Source organism: Podarcis pityusensis, assembly GCF_964106645.2.
Source record: "Podarcis pityusensis genome assembly, chromosome: Z".
Taxonomy (NCBI): Eukaryota; Metazoa; Chordata; class Lepidosauria; order Squamata; family Lacertidae; genus Podarcis; species Podarcis pityusensis.
The window spans coordinates 9767825-9783299 of record NC_138044.1 but is presented as its reverse complement, the minus strand read 5'-3'; the positions used below and the strand labels follow the sequence as shown (position 1 = coordinate 9783299).

At 46.8% G+C, this 15475-nt stretch overlaps 1 long non-coding RNA gene across 1 annotated transcript; it reads left to right on the top strand.

The window, feature by feature from the left end:
• Positions 1 to 2756: 2756 nt before the first annotated feature.
• Positions 2757 to 13243, top strand: LOC308468636. The gene is made up of 2 exons (XR_013981749.1): positions 2757 to 3587; positions 11688 to 13243. It is a non-coding gene; the product is annotated as an uncharacterized lncRNA (long non-coding RNA).
• Positions 13244 to 15475: the final 2232 nt, after the last annotated feature.

Genomic DNA, 15475 nt, shown 5'->3' with positions numbered 1-15475 from the left:
TCTGTAGTGCCTCAGGTAAACAATTGTCTCTGAGTCCCGCCTCCTCATTTCCATATTGGGCATAATAACTGAACAAACCTTCCAAGTACGCTGTAAGCATTGCAAGAATCTGGCATGTTTAAGCAAAACGCTTACCCCAGAGAATCTTGTGAAGTGTAACTTATCTTCACAAAGCTACAATTCTGAGCAACTTTAAGAAAGCTACAATTCCCAAGATTGATTGGTAGTGGCAGTGGGGAGATCCGTATGTTTTAAATGCAGCCTGCATCTGGAGTAGCAGTGGGATTTTTTAAAAAAAATATCTGTGGCCAGCTTATCCACACAGACTCCCCCGCCCCCCACATTCCTGTCTTGTACTAGATATCAGTGAGAAGCAACTCATTCCCCACACTGGCTCCAATCAAACAATTTCGGCATATTAAGGTAAAGGTAAAGGACCCCTGACAGTTAAGTCCAGTCGCAGACGACTCTGGGGTTGCAGCGCTCATCTCGCTCTATAGGCCGAGGGATCCAGTGTTTGTCCGCAGACAGTTTTTCCGGGTCATGCGGCCAGCATGACTAAGCCGCTTCGGTGAAATCAGAGCAGCGCACAGGAATGCCGTTTACCTTCCTGCCTGAGAGGTACCTATTTATCTACTTGCAGTTTTGACGTGCTTTTGAATTGCTAGGTTGGCAGGAGCTGGGGATTCAAACCGCTGACCTTCTGATCGGCAAGCCCAAGAGGTTCACTGGTTTAGACCACAGCGCCACCTGCGTCCCTTTCTGCATATTACCTGCATTGTTATACACATTACTATAAGTGTAATTATAAGCGCATTATTATACATATAATAATATATATATGTACATTCAAGTTTTCCTGAAGTAGCCAGCACATGAACATGTGCATACCACAATAGATACAGCTGTACCAAAATACTTAGGTATTGATGCTTACAGTTTATACCGCAGAAGTCTATTATAGGAAAGGCCTTAACTCTTTCATACGCACTATAGGTATGGCATATGTAATGGTGTGTTAGTTAGACTGTTTTCTTTTATATAACGAGTGGCTTGATGCAACAAGTGCTCCTAAACAGGCAAAACTCTTTTGGGTTGGAACTAATTTCCATGTAAAACTAGGGTTACCAGATGTCCCCGTTTTCCAGGGACAGTCCCCAGATTTGCAAATTTGTCCCTGGACAAATTCCATCCCCAGATTTCATCTAATGTCCCTGGGAAATGTGGCAGCAGCGGCAGCAGCGGCAGTCTCAGCAGCCCGGAGCCAGCCTGGTAGTGCAGTTGGCTGTGGTTGGCTTCAGGAGCTGCTCACTGCTGTGGCACCCGCCATTTTTCCTCTCTGGAAGACCCCATATGATGTGTTGCGCACAAGACACATCATATGGGGACTCTGTGTAGGAGCTGAAGACACGCTGCTAGGCGCCACCGCTGGGCGAGAGCTGCGCAGGGTCGTTGAGCTTGGTGCGCCACTGCAACTTGGTGCTCAGCTTGCCATTGGCGCCACTGTCCAAGACCGGCAGCTCGGGCTCTGGCTTGGCCTCCAGGTGGTGCTTGGGCGGCTGTGGCTGCTGCTCGGCTTTGCCATTGTGCTCCTCAACTTGCAAGCAGTGGCTCAGCTTTTCAGACAGCTCATCGTTGGCCATTGCAGACGAGAGGCGAGCAGGAGACAAGCTGATCCGGCCCAAGTGTGCCTCCTCCCACTCGCTCACCACCGGCTCTGCCCCGGACACACTGACTGGGCGCACCGCGGCGTGGATGGGCGGCCACCGGACAATGCCTGTGCAGCAGATGCCCAGACAGGTGGGCAGGGCAGCAGCAGAAGGAGGGGGTTTCTGCTAATGCTTACTCCTGAGTAAGCCTGTAGGGGATTGCAGTGCAAGGAGGGAGAGGGAGGGAGGGAGGGGGGAAGCACGGCTAGTGCTCCAAGAAAGGCCAGGACCCAGAGGAAGGCCACGCAACAGAGGAGACCACAGAAGAGAAGATATTACTTCTTTATTTTTGTTTTTCATAACTATTCCCCTCTCTCTCTCTCTCTCTCTCTCTCTCTCTTTTTGAAAAAATTGTATATATATATATTGTGTCCCTGGATTCATTGAAAAAAATCTGGTAACTTTATGTAAAATTCTATTTTATAACCTGTTCCTCCTCCTAGAGCATTGTGAATAAAGAATGCCAATATAATCATTAGGAAGTAGGGATGGGCAGCTTCGTCAATTTTGGTTTCTCCCAGTTTCCCATGTTTCCAGTCTTAAATTCAATTCTCCACACTTCCACATCACTTTGCAATTTCCTTCCTTTTTTTTTAAAGGCCTCATGAAAATTTATCAGCAAATTTCTCCTAATGTACAAATTATTATATGCAGTTTGACCTACTATACACTATGACAAGCAATTTTGCTTAATATAATGCACTTTTGAATGTTATTTTAAGCAATTGTGCATTTTAATGCACACTTTACTTCAGTTTGTCCATTTTCACATGGTTTACTTGGCTAGAGAACCGCACTTCAAAATTCAAGGAGCTGTAAATTTTGAAGAATTGCTAAGTTCCAGCTCCTGAATTGTTTTGAAAAGTGCAAATTAAATGCAAACTGAACTGAATTTCTTCTCAATCCTTATTAGACAGTCAAAAGTAAGACTGGAGCAAGACTCAGGAGTTTGACTGAATCTGTGGGTGTAAGGGTGTGAACAAAGCCAGATTTAAACTCGCAGTACATTGTTTAGGCGATCACCATACTAAACACAAAGAGAGGCGAGAGAATAATGCCAGCGTTTTCCTGCCTCGGTGGTGAATCTGGAAACGTAGCCATTCTTCTTATAAGAACTCCGTTTCCCAAACCTTCATTAGTCTTTAAGACTCTGTAGTTTTTGCTGCAAGAGACGAACATGGCTACCCCTCTGCAAAATATTTGCAGAAGGCTAATGTCCGTAGAAGTCTAGGTCCTCCTGAGAGACTGGCTTTGGACCCCTGCAGCACCGTAAGGGAGGCAGCTAACCGGTGCTTTTTCTGCCCCTGCTCCTCCAAATGGATTGATCTGGAGACAAGCTTGTTTTGTGTCTCAAGAAACATGCAAAACGCTCCTTTGTTCTTGCGTCTGCCTGCACAGGCATCCGCAGAACGATGCAGTAAATAGCACCAGAGCGGAGGACAGGAGCCAGCCTGCGGACAGACGAGAGATGGTGGTGGAGGCAGAGGGGCAGACGGAGACAACATGTGCGGCCACATCAGAGCTGCTCAGCGGCATGGAAAGCACCTGCCTCCTGCCTCCAACAGCAGTAAATCACTCTGCACGGTCCCAGCCAGCAAGCCATCATTTATGACAGCTGCTTTTGCATCCCCACTCCTCCTGTTTGCCAGACAGAGAAGGAAGAGCAGACAAGAATTATCCCTCCTCTGCCTTTTGCTCCATTGCATCCATGTCCCCCGGGCCCAATGAAGGAGACCCAGAAGTGCCCCAAATGGACCCGGCCATCCTCATCTTCCTCCTTTATCTGATGATCATCCACGAGCTTGTGAGCGGCTGGATGGAGTACCAGAAGCAGGCAACCAAACCCAAGAAGCAAGCTGGGCCTCTCTGGTCATCCAGGTAAGTTGATTAATGCTGAAGTATAAAGGCAAGAGAGGATTCATCCAGGACACCGAAACATAGGTGTCTGCGTTTGCATGTGAGTGTGTGTGTGTGCACGTGAAACATTTTGCATGCCGAGCATGTGCTCTGCCACAGAACTAGGGCTCTTGTCACCCCCTGAGGCTCTCTGTCTGCACACTCTTGTCTGTGAGACAGATTTGGGTGGCAGAATTTTTGACTGCCAGCATGCACTGGTGCTACAGATGCACGCAATATCACAACAATCTGTGTTAATTCATCTGAAACAATGAAGCCACCTAACCCTGGTTTTGACACCCCAGATTACTTCCAGACAGCATGTTTATTGAGCATTCATGCTGCTTTGCTTGCACACAGCTTACAGTGGGATTAGACCATGTCCAGTCTTTATTGAGCATTTGTTCGGATTTGTTTCCAGAGCAGCATTAGAACAATGAGTGTGCATCTTGCATTCATCCTGATTTGCTTGCAGGGTGTTTACACATCTTCCTCCTATCAAGTCTCCTCCACCAGGCATCCTTTTAATTGTGCATTCATGATTATTTGTGCTCATTATGGCCTCAGGATGGATATACACAATCCTGCTTTCAATACCATTTGCAAAAGTTTTTGGACAGACATGCTTCTGTGCTTCCCGTTGGTGCATGTTCCGCAACTTCCTGCTGAAACCTGTAACTTTTTATACTACAAATGTTCCAAAGGGGCGGGATGTCACACCTTTGCTGCACTATAGCACAAGACGGCAAGAATGTGGTGACATAGGGGAAGTCTTGCAGAACAACTAACAAGGCAGAATGATGTGTGGATGTTCCAGTATAAATCCATCATTAATTTACTATTATGCCGATGGTATATTGCTGGGGGGGGGGGGGGACCAGGGACCACCAACCTAGAAGGGACCTCCTTTGGTCAACCCAGTTTTTTGTGCTTTTCCCTGCAATGTTTGTAACTGCAAATAGTCTGATAAAAGGGGTGAAATCGTTAAGCTAGTGAGACAGATAGCTTTAATTGCACAAATCTAAATTAAACTGTATGCACTTGAATCCCTCCTGAAAAATACTGGTAATTTTACTCTAATGCAAAACAGTCCACCACCACTGAGTCAAAAGGTTGGCAGGAAAAATGAAATCCAGAATCACCAAGCTCTGAATGTTGCCAGTTGGCTAAATGATCTCAAGGAGGGTAAGGGCCATAGGCAGAAGCAGAGCACCCACTTTGCATGCAGAAGGTCCCAGGTTCAGTCCCTGGTGTCTCCAGACAGAGCTGGGAGAGGCCCTCATCTGAAACCCTAGAAGCCCACAGCCACTGCTGATCAGTGCAGAGCATAGCTTTTCAGACAGTGGGTCAAGACCACCAGGTGGGCTGCAAGGCCATCTCAGGTGGGTCAAGGCAAAGCTCTTGCTGCCATGTCTGACTCCAGGTAAGCCTGACCAAACCAAAGCAACACTGCATGCACTGTTTGAGCTAGGAAACATTCTTCTGATGAGACACACATTTTATTAATTTCCATGGATGCTACAAAGTGGCAGGAGAAAGGCAAGAGCCTTCTTCAATAGAGAATACTGTATAGTCTTCCTTATCATCTTCCTGTAGCTATGCTTGTAGTGAGGGAGCTCTCTGTGGAGCAAGTCTGCTTGCTTTCTAGTCTGTTTCTATGGCTTTTTAGACTTCTCCCAGTATGGAATTATGCTGGGGACTAGAATGCAGAAGTGTCCACTGCAGTGGGCAGCTGGGCAGTTGTGCAGCACCTGCCATCATGAGTCTTAAAGAAAACACACTGGGTTTTAATAGCTTCTCAGCGTTTTGGATAAGAACAAGTGTAAAAATCATTGGCTTTCATTTGTGTAAGCTGCCTTGAGTCTAGGGGAAAAGTGGGATATGAATACTACAACAACAACAACAACAACAACAACAACAACAACAACACTATGTTGAGAGGGAATCTCTGCCCCACGCCTTGTACAGTGGTACCTCAAGTTAAGAACTTAATTCGTTCCGGAGGTCCGTTCTTAACCTGAAACTGTTCTTAACCTGAGGTACCACTTTAGATAATGGGACCTCCTGCTGCCACCATGCCACCACCGCGTGATTTCTGTTCTCATCCTGAAGCAAAGTTCTTAACCCGAGGTACTATTTCTGGGTTAGCGGAGTCTGTAACCTGAAGCGTCTGTAACCTGAGGTACCATTGTACTGCTAAATGAAGCTGTGTATCATCATATGCCTCTAACTTCTGTTTGTCCTTTGGTTTCTAAACACGGGTCCAATAGGTTTTTCTTTTGCCCTCCCACTTTCCCCAGGAAAACCCTTGGTTTACTGCAGAATCAGAGCGAAAGTCGACCGGGTTTTCTGCTGATTTATGTTTGTTCCATTTCAGCAGTAAACAGTGGGTATTTCTGGGGAAAGCGGTGGGGCAAAAGATAAACAGCTCAGACCCATGACTAGGAATCAAGGGACAAACGGAAGTGTGAATGAGCCCTCAGTTGATGGGCAGCAACAGCAGAAGGCCCCTGCCGTCATGCCCACAGGGTTGCCACACATCCAGAATTTCCCAGACATATCTGGAATACTGCAGTTGGAAGCAGTGTCCAGGTGGAAACTGCTAAACTGTCTGGGAAAATCCAGGTGTACGACAACCCACGTCGGCGGTGTTGTTTTGGGCTCAAAAACTCAAAAAGCGCAAAACCTTTTTTTAAAAAAATTGCCATACTTTTTCTGGCGGATTTTCAGAGTTTGAAATATAGCAATCCTAGTCATGCCTTATCTGTGAATTTCCTGATATGGTTGCCAGAGCTCCAGTCTCTAGGTTTTCCTAGCCCCCTCCAGGTGTAGGGCTTGAATCTCCAAGTGGGTAAGAGTCCCTCTTGTAATATAGTAATAGTAATAGTAATAGTAATAGTAATACAGTGGTACCTCTGGTTAAGAACTTAATTTGTTCTGGAGGTCCGTTCTTAACCTGAAACTGTTCTAAACCTGAGGTACCGCTTTAGCTAATGGGGCCTCCCGCCGCTGCCACGCCATCATCATGTGATTTCTGTTCTCATCCTGAAGCAATGTTCTTAACCCGAGGTACTATTTCTGGGTTAACGGAGTTTGTAACCTGAAGCGTCTGTAACCCGAGGGACCACTGTACTAATAGTAATACTTAAGACTACACACAAAGCTTACAAGCTTCCTCTTGCAGGAGCTGGCTACTGGTTACATACCCCAACATTCCTCAGACGAAATAGGGACATTTCTCACTCTCCCCACAACTGACCCTACTCCGCCTACCATTTTTGTGTGTGTCCTCCTATCAGAAGAAGGGCGATCATCACCACTGCTACACCAATAGGACACAGCACACACACACACTCCATCGTCCTGAGAAACCCCTTAATCCCAGTTTTGTTTTATTCTTTGGGAGATTTACAAAAAGAAAAACACACAGCAATAAATAAATTCTAGAAAGGGGCAAGATTAAAAAAGGGTGCACAAAGCACTTTTTTATTTTTATTTTTAATCAATATTCCTTGCCCATTGCTCCACCTTTCTCTCTGCCCAGGAAACTCTGCCCTTTTGCTGTCCCTCCCAGCCAGAGCATCACGCAGGGCTGGTGCTTGACAGTGGCTGCCTCTCATCCAGGCAAGCAGCGTGGAGAGGACGGGGGGGGGGGGGATAGCCCCAGTCACATGCTTTTTTAGGGGGTGCAAGTTAGGTGTCCTCCAGTGGTGTAGGGAGCTCCAGTGGCACCTGTGGTGCATGCTAGCACGCACACACCACACCATGCAGGCGGGACATGCCAGGGAAGTCGTGCTGGGTTTGGCCACCAGAGCTGCATCCCTCACTGGCACACTCCACCTGGAGGGGGGCTGAGGGGGACGTGGCCTGCATGCGCTGATCCCACGCTGCCCACAAAAGCAGCGCGGGGCTTGGGAGCCAGTGTGGTGTAGTGGTTTGGAGCGGTAGTCTCGTAATCTGGTGAACCAGGTTCGCTTCCCCGCTCCTCCACATGCAGCTGCTGGGTGACCTTGGGCCAGTCACACTTCTCTGAAGTCCCTCAGCCCCACTCACCTCACAGAGTGTTTGTTGTGGGGGAGGAAGGGAAAGGAGAAGGTTAGCCGCTTTGAGACTCCGTCAGGTAGTGATAAAGCAGGATATCAAATCCAAACTCTTCTTCTAAAATAAAAATGATAATAATAATAATAATAAGAAGAAGAAGAAGAAGAAGAAGAAGAAGAAGCAGCAGCAGCGCGGGGCTGACACCCAAGCTGCCACATCCCCATAGCTGTCAACTTTCAGATTTGAAAATAAGGGATCAGCAGCCTCACCTACGGGATATCTAACAATCCGGGATAGCAGCAGGAAGCAGCAGGAAAAGGCACTGAAATAAGGGAATTTCCTGCAAAAAAAGGAAAGGTTGACAGCTATGCACATCCCTCCCAGGCATCCTTCAGGTGGAGCACAGCTGAGGGGGAGGCGGAGGACGCCCAGGAGAAACGTGCTGGCTTGGGCACACTGCAGACCCATTGCTGCTTACAGGGGCCAGTGTGTGCCGGTTGTGTCCTTCTCAGCTAACATCTGGAGGCTGGGGTGGGGGAAGGCAGCAGCTTGGTGCACTGTGAGCCCCAACCCTGGGCCACGGTAATTTGGGAGTGGTGCGATAGGCTCTGGGGCACCTGGGCTTGCGTGCCACCTTGGGCTCTGGCATGCCGCCTCCAAAGGTAAGTGCTGCCGGGGCGCCCCTCCCCCTGCCCCCTAGCTATGCTACTGGAGCCCCCACACAGGGATCCCTGCCCTGTCTGCCACTGTGGGGCTCTGGGCCCCAGAGCCCGACCTGGTCTTGCTGCCACAGTGTTGTGGGAATGCACCCATTGGCTGGCTGGGCTCCCCCCTGTGCAAGTGGGCGAGCGGGCGGTGTGACACAGCACAGCCCTATGAACCCTCTTTTCCCTGTGCCCACTCTGCAGTGGCGGCAAGACTTCATCATCATCATTTTTTATTTGTATGCCGCCTTTCCACAATTAAAAACAATGCTCAAGGCGGCTTACAACACGACAAGATTTACATAACTACGAAAGTCATAAACAATAAATAAACCACGTAAAAAAAAATACACAACCAAATGGAAAACAACTTCCACATACCGTATTTTTCGCTCTATAAGACGCACGTTTCCCCTCCTAAGAAGTAAGGGGAAATGTCTGTGCATCTTATGGAACAAATGCAGGCAAGAGGCTCTGCTCAACGCTCCCTTTAAAGAGCCGCATGGAGCGTGTGTGCAGCTCTTCGGGGCTTTTCCCCGAGGAGGGAGAAGGGGTGCCCCTCTCCCTCCTCGGGGAAAAGCCCCCAAGAGCCGCACACACACTCCACACGCTCTTTAAAGGGAGCGCAGCTCTAGGGGAAGCCTTAGCTGCGCGCAGCCTCTCCCAGGCAGGGGATGAAGGCTCCCCTTGCCCGGGAGAGGCTGTGCATGGCCAAGCAAGAAGACAGGACAGCCAGAGGGATCGCTGCGCTGCGATCCCGCTAGCTGTCCTGGCTTCTGGGATTCAGAATATTTTTTTTCTTGTTTTCCTCTTCTAAAAACTAGGTGCGTCTTATGGTCTGGTGCATCTTATAGAGCGAAAAATACAGTAAATCAAAATCTAAAACTAAGAATACAGCATTAATATCACAGTTTAAAATGACATAGGTAAAAAATAACAGCAATTTAAACAAAAAACCAAAGAAAACGGAGCCCTCTCTGCTCAGCAGTAGCAGCAGTCCTTTATAGAGCCCATGAGGCCCCGCCCTGGGCCAGGTGGTGAGTGACAGGACTGGGGCCCTCAGGCACTGAGCAGGGGAGTCCTCCTGGGTGGTAGCAGCCACAGCAGCAGATCTTATAGGCCTGTCAGGCCCCACCCTGAGCCAGGTGGCGAGTGGCAGGACTTGGGCTGGTATGGGGGGGGGGTTACCCTCTGGGCCCAGCCCCTGGTCCTGTCTGGCGCATGTGTGTACCCCGGGCACCAGCAAAGGATGCAATCCTGCTGCTCTCTTCACCCCCTATCTAGCAGCCACTATGAGCGATTTCATTAGATGATTGGGAAAAACTTTGGAAATCAGATATTAATTTCACCGCATGTATTACTATCAAAGAAAACATTATGAAGATGTTTTACAGGTGGTACTTAACCCCTGTAAAACTGGCTAAAATTTATAAACGTAACATCGAATCTGTGTTGGAGATGTAAGGTATCAGAGGGATCCTTATATCATGTCTGGCGGGGATGTGATAAAATTAAAATTTTGGGGAGGAAATATACACGAGGAACTGAAAAAAATGTTTAAAACAACAACTGGTAAGAAGCCGGAAACATTCCTTTTAGGAATTATAACAAATGACATCCTCAAAGACATGAAGAGAATCTTTTTATATGCAACAGCCGCTGCAAGGTTATTGACTGCAAAAAATAGGAAATCAGAAGAAGTACCAACATTGAAAGATTGGCAACATAAATTTTTTGAAATGATTGAATTAGCGAAAATGACGGCGACAATTAGAATGCATTCTAATCAAAATCTCAAACAGGAATGGAAATGTGTAGAAGAATACATGACCAAAAGATGCTCCAACAAGAATTTATTGCTATGTATAGACTGATTTCACAAAGTGAAGTTAAGCTAAGCAGATATATAATATTGAAAGTTTAATTATTAAGATACAAAATTACAATCTCAATAATAAATTTACAAAATAATAACAAAGAAGTCACGCGCGGGTGGAGGGAAGACACAGGGCAAGAAATAAGAAAGGGATAAACGTTGGTACATAATGAAATGTGAAAATGTGAATTTACGAATATAATGCATATGTATCATTATGTAAAGATTTCAAATATGTATCGCAACATTAATAATTAATTAATTAATTAATTAATAATAGCTGCCCAGCAGAGGAGGCCAGTGGCAACCATGGAGAGGCAGCAGGGGTCTCCCTTGCAGCAGCCACAGTCACCTTTGTCATAGCTTGGAACAAGCACCAACTCATCCTCCTTTCTGAGCTTTGCGCTGGCAGTGCTGGCGGGGGGGGGGGGGCGGGACAGGGGCATTCCAGGATCAAATCAGAAGCTGGGATGGCTTTTGTAATTCCTGGGACTGTCCCTGGAAAATCAGAGTACTTGTGGGAGGCTATGAGATTATAGAATATACATGCTGGCTCAGTCGTGTAGGTATATGATATATGGTACACCAAACTTACTTACTTATTCACTTATTTACTTAATTTGGAGTTCAGGGAATATTCACTTTGATTCTCCTTTAAGTTTTTTTTACAACTTTACTGCCATCTTCCTGATCCTTTGGCCAAAGTTGGCGGGTGGCTTATATTGCATTTGAATGAATGCTCAAGAAAAAGCCAACTGGTTTCCAGGGAGGTTTGATGATGTTGCCCCAAGCAATTGTTATCCAATAATTTCTAGGGCATTTTTACATCTGTTACTTTATTGCAAAAAGTCTGATTTCAGGCAAGTGGGTTTTGCAAAAGGTGCCAAATCAGCTTTAATTGTGCAACCTAAATGTGGTGGTATGCACTTAGGACCATAGAATCACAGAATTGTAAGGCTGGAAGGGAATCCCAAGGGCCATCTAGTCCAACCCCCTGCAATGCAGGAATCATAGCTAAAGCATCCCTGACAGATGGCTGTCCAATCTCTATTTAAAAACTTCCAGTGAAGGAGAGTCCACTTTCTTGAATCTCAGGTGAAAATAGCAGTGGTCTGACTAAGTTGCATTTTGAAGTTTTGTGCAAAGAAGGACCTGGAAACTAGTAGCCAACTACAGCATCATTCCAGCAGGGCTCTTCTTGATGTTCTCCTTTTGCTTTTTCCCCCATAATAATTTTTATTAAGTTTTCAATTTTTTCATATTCACATTTTGTTACATAATTCCATATCCTAATACATTGCTCTAACAGAGCATCGACCTCCTTCCCTCCCTCTTTCTGACTTCCATACATCTTACTAAATTCTTAGCATTTCTATAATCACTTTTATCTTTCTTCAATATTTCACCTTATTTTTGGTAACTCAGTTCCTTATATATTTACACCCTTTTGCTTTTTTTCAGCCGTTCCTCACGGATGAACCACTCAGGCTTTTCTCAGCCGCTGGTTTACCCACCACGGAGGGACCGGTACAAAGACTGGAGGAAGCCAGGCAGAATCCTCAGGAAGGTATAAGGACTCCACTTGAGGGCCACAAGGGGGCTCAACAGAGCAACTGACTGCAAGGAACGTAAGAACATTTTCATGCCGTTCATGACCACGAGTACCTTCCATCTTCCAGCAACCAAGGCAGGAGCATCCCATGGACAAGATGGACTTTTTGGAGCTCCCCTCCAGCTTTTTCTTCTTGTGGCTCATGGTGCTTGATTGTTCCCAAGCAGCTGAATCTAAAAGAGGAAATGAAAATGAGAGACAAACCCACCCATCGCAAGAGCAAATGGTGGCAGAAGTGAGACAGGATTATTTCTGCTGCTCTTGCAAACAATAGCCTACCAGCTCCATCATTTGTCTGAATATTGTCCGCCCTTCCCTCTGCTGCCACTGGTCTGGTGCACTCTGTATCTAAAACAGGGTACAATATGAGAATTCAGCATCAGTCCACCCGCATTTGGGTTCCAGGTTTGAGGGCTAGTTTGAGGAACTGTTGGCAAATTTAAAGGACAAGCAACATTTGGAAGGACCTGTGAGAAAACGTGGCAGGGCAGGGCCCTTCCAGACAGCCTTTTCATTGTACATTCATGATTATTTGTTCTCATAATGCTAGTGGAGTGGCCATATGCAAATCTGCTTTCAATGCTGTCTGCCACCTGTGAAAAGTTCTGGGGTGGCCACATGGCTTCATTTCTCATCTGTGCATGTCCCATAACATCCTGCTGAAATCCCAGAACTTTTCACGCTCACAAATGTTCCGGTTTTGTTGCTCTATAGTCCCCACCCTGCTCTGGACAACCAAAATGTGGTGCCGTTGGGAGCGCATCTCAGAACAAACTAAGGCAGAAAGATACCCATCACTAATGCACTCTTTTTGTGTCGAGAACACACTGCAGAATACACTTGCAATAAAACCCAGGTCTAGAGGGGCCCATAGAGCGCTGCTCTTCAGGGTCCCAGTGACTCCTTTACATTCCCCTGCTCACTTCTCTGTTCCACTCCCCATCCTTCAATAATCAGTTTCCTGTGTCCACCAAACACACTCCATCCTTGCTGAGGGTTTTTTGGGGGTTCCCCCATTAGGGTCCCTCTCCCCAAAAGATGCGTGTACTTCTGCAGACTTGGAGTTCTCCCAAGGCTGCTGATACCTCCCTCCTGTGTTTGGGTGGTGCTGTTTTGGCTACATAAGGAACGGCACACATACATTAAACACTAGAAATAGTGGGAAGGATTCCAAGCTGAAAGAGGCTGTGTGGTTGCAGAGAAGATGTGAATCAAAGTATGAACCAGTACAGACTTAGCACTTTGACATTTCTCATCTGAAAGCTTAAAAGTGAGAAAGGAAGTCTTCTTGTCACACTATAAAGGAGAATGCATTTATTGTTCAGTAAACTTTCACTGGACAGAGGCCTCATGGTCAGGTGGAACCTTATGCTACAATAAACCTGCTAGTGATTATGGCAGACAATCCCTGGTTGTTTTAGCTTGCAACGGGTTAGGGATCCGAAATTTCTGACTTGTGAAGGCTGATAATGAGGAATTTGTGCATGCATACTTGAGGGGGGATGCACCCCCCCCCCACAAATCTTGCCAATATTTTTAAAGGTCAACTCTTTCTTTATTTAACAAATTAAGTACTTCATACTTAAGTACTGCACAGCTCATGTCAGGACTGGAAGCCACAATGGCTCTCCAGCTAAGAACTGGAAGTATGTTGGGGCCAAGAATTAAATTGTGCACCCTCACTAAGCTCTGGTTGATTGAGGGGAGTCGGAGATTCATCTAGGAGTCTTCTTTGCAGAAATAGGCCAAAGGGTTCAGGTGACTGCCCCAAGTAGAAGATCTGCTCCCACCAGCTTTCTTTCTCGTGAAAACTTCAAAGAATATGATCTGTGCCCCACTCCCCAATAATGATTGCAATCCACTAACCATCTACCGTGACCTTCAAAGTACTTGCATTCCCAGGTAATCAGCCCAAACAGATAGCTTGTTGAACACCTGATTGACCACCACCCAAGGCTCACCAGGAGCTCAGTGTTTCACTCTTTAACCCAGAGGTGGAAAGCTTTTTCAGCTCAAGGGCTAACCCCCTTCCAGGCAATCTTCCAAGGGCCACATGCCAGGCAAAAGCAGGTGGAGCGCTTAATGTACCGTATTTTTTACTCTATAAGATGCACCAGACCGTAAGACGCACCTAGTTTTTGGAGGAGGAAAACAAGAAAAAAAAATATTCTGAATCCCAGAAGCCAGAACAGCAAGAGGGATCGCTGCACAGCGAAAGCAACAATCCCTCTTGCTGTTCTGGCTTCTGGGATAGCTGCGCAGCCTGCATTCGCTCCATAAGACGCACACACATTTCCGCTTACTTTTTAGGAGGGAAAAAGTGAATCTTATAGAGCAAAAAATACGGTATATTTTCCCTTCATACAGTAGGCTGGTTTCCACTCTCTCACACAAACACACACCCCTATCCTCGATCTAGACAAGCAAGAGGCATGAAGAAGGTTCAAAGACACATTCCAGTCAAACAGAAACATTCAGGGGGCAAAATAGGAGCAGCAAGGGGCGTGGCCTGGCGAGAGTGCTGAGGGCCAGATGTGTGGCCCCCAGTCCTGAGGTTTCCCCAACCTGGCTTAACCCATTCTCATAGCTACTTGTAATAAGCAGCAGGCTTGGCTCAGCTCACAGGAGATGTTTTCCAGGTCACTTTGTTCTTAATTTAATTTTTTATCAATTTAAACCATACAAAGTGCAAAGAAGTTCGACAAGATCAGCTACCAAGAAACAGGAGCATAGAAATGAAGTGCTGAGTCAATGAGGAATATTTATACAAGGCCAGTGTGGGAATACTTTGGATTATTAACTAAGCTTAATTGTATAAGAAATATCCCCTCCACTGTGGGCCATGGTTCGCGTGCCTCAGAACGGAAAACAAGGTGAGAACTGTGTGCTGCCAAGTTTGCTCTGTTAGGACAAATGGGGCAGTGCCCTATACTCCATCTACCCTCAGCTTGCTCTTAGCTAGCTGTCGCCTGCCTGCCTGCCTGCCTATTTAAAACCTGTCTGGGGCAGACAATGCCTATCAGCTTCCTCCTCCTTAGTGCTGCCCCTGTAGAACTGGAGAGACACTGTGGTGAAGTGGTTAGAGCAGGGGTCAGCAAACCTTTTCAGCAGGGGGGCGGTCCACTGTCCCTCAGACCTTGGGGGGCCGGGCAGGACTATATTTTGAAAAGAAAGAAAGAACTAATTCCTATGCCTCACAAATAACCCAGAGATGCATTTTAAATAAAAGGACACATTCTACTCATGTAAAAACACGCTGATTCCTGGACTGTCCGTGGACCGGATTTAGAAGGCAATTGGGCCGCATCTGGCCCCCAGGCCTTAGGTTGCCTACCCATAGGTTAGAGTGTCAGGCTGGGAGCTGGGGGAGACCAGGGTTCAAATCCCCCACACAGCCATGAAGCTCACTGGGTGACCTTGGGCCAGTCACTGCCTCACAGTCTAACCTGTCTCCCAGGGTTGTTGTGGGGTTTACACAAGGAGGGGGAGAGCCACACATGCCACCTTGAGCTCCTTGGAGAAAAGCATGGAATATTAGTGCAATATGTAAGTAAATAAGTGAACTCAGCAGGAAGGAGGATAGGAACAGAAGTCAAATGAGTTGACTCTGCCACTCCTTAGCTCCGGCGCCACCAGG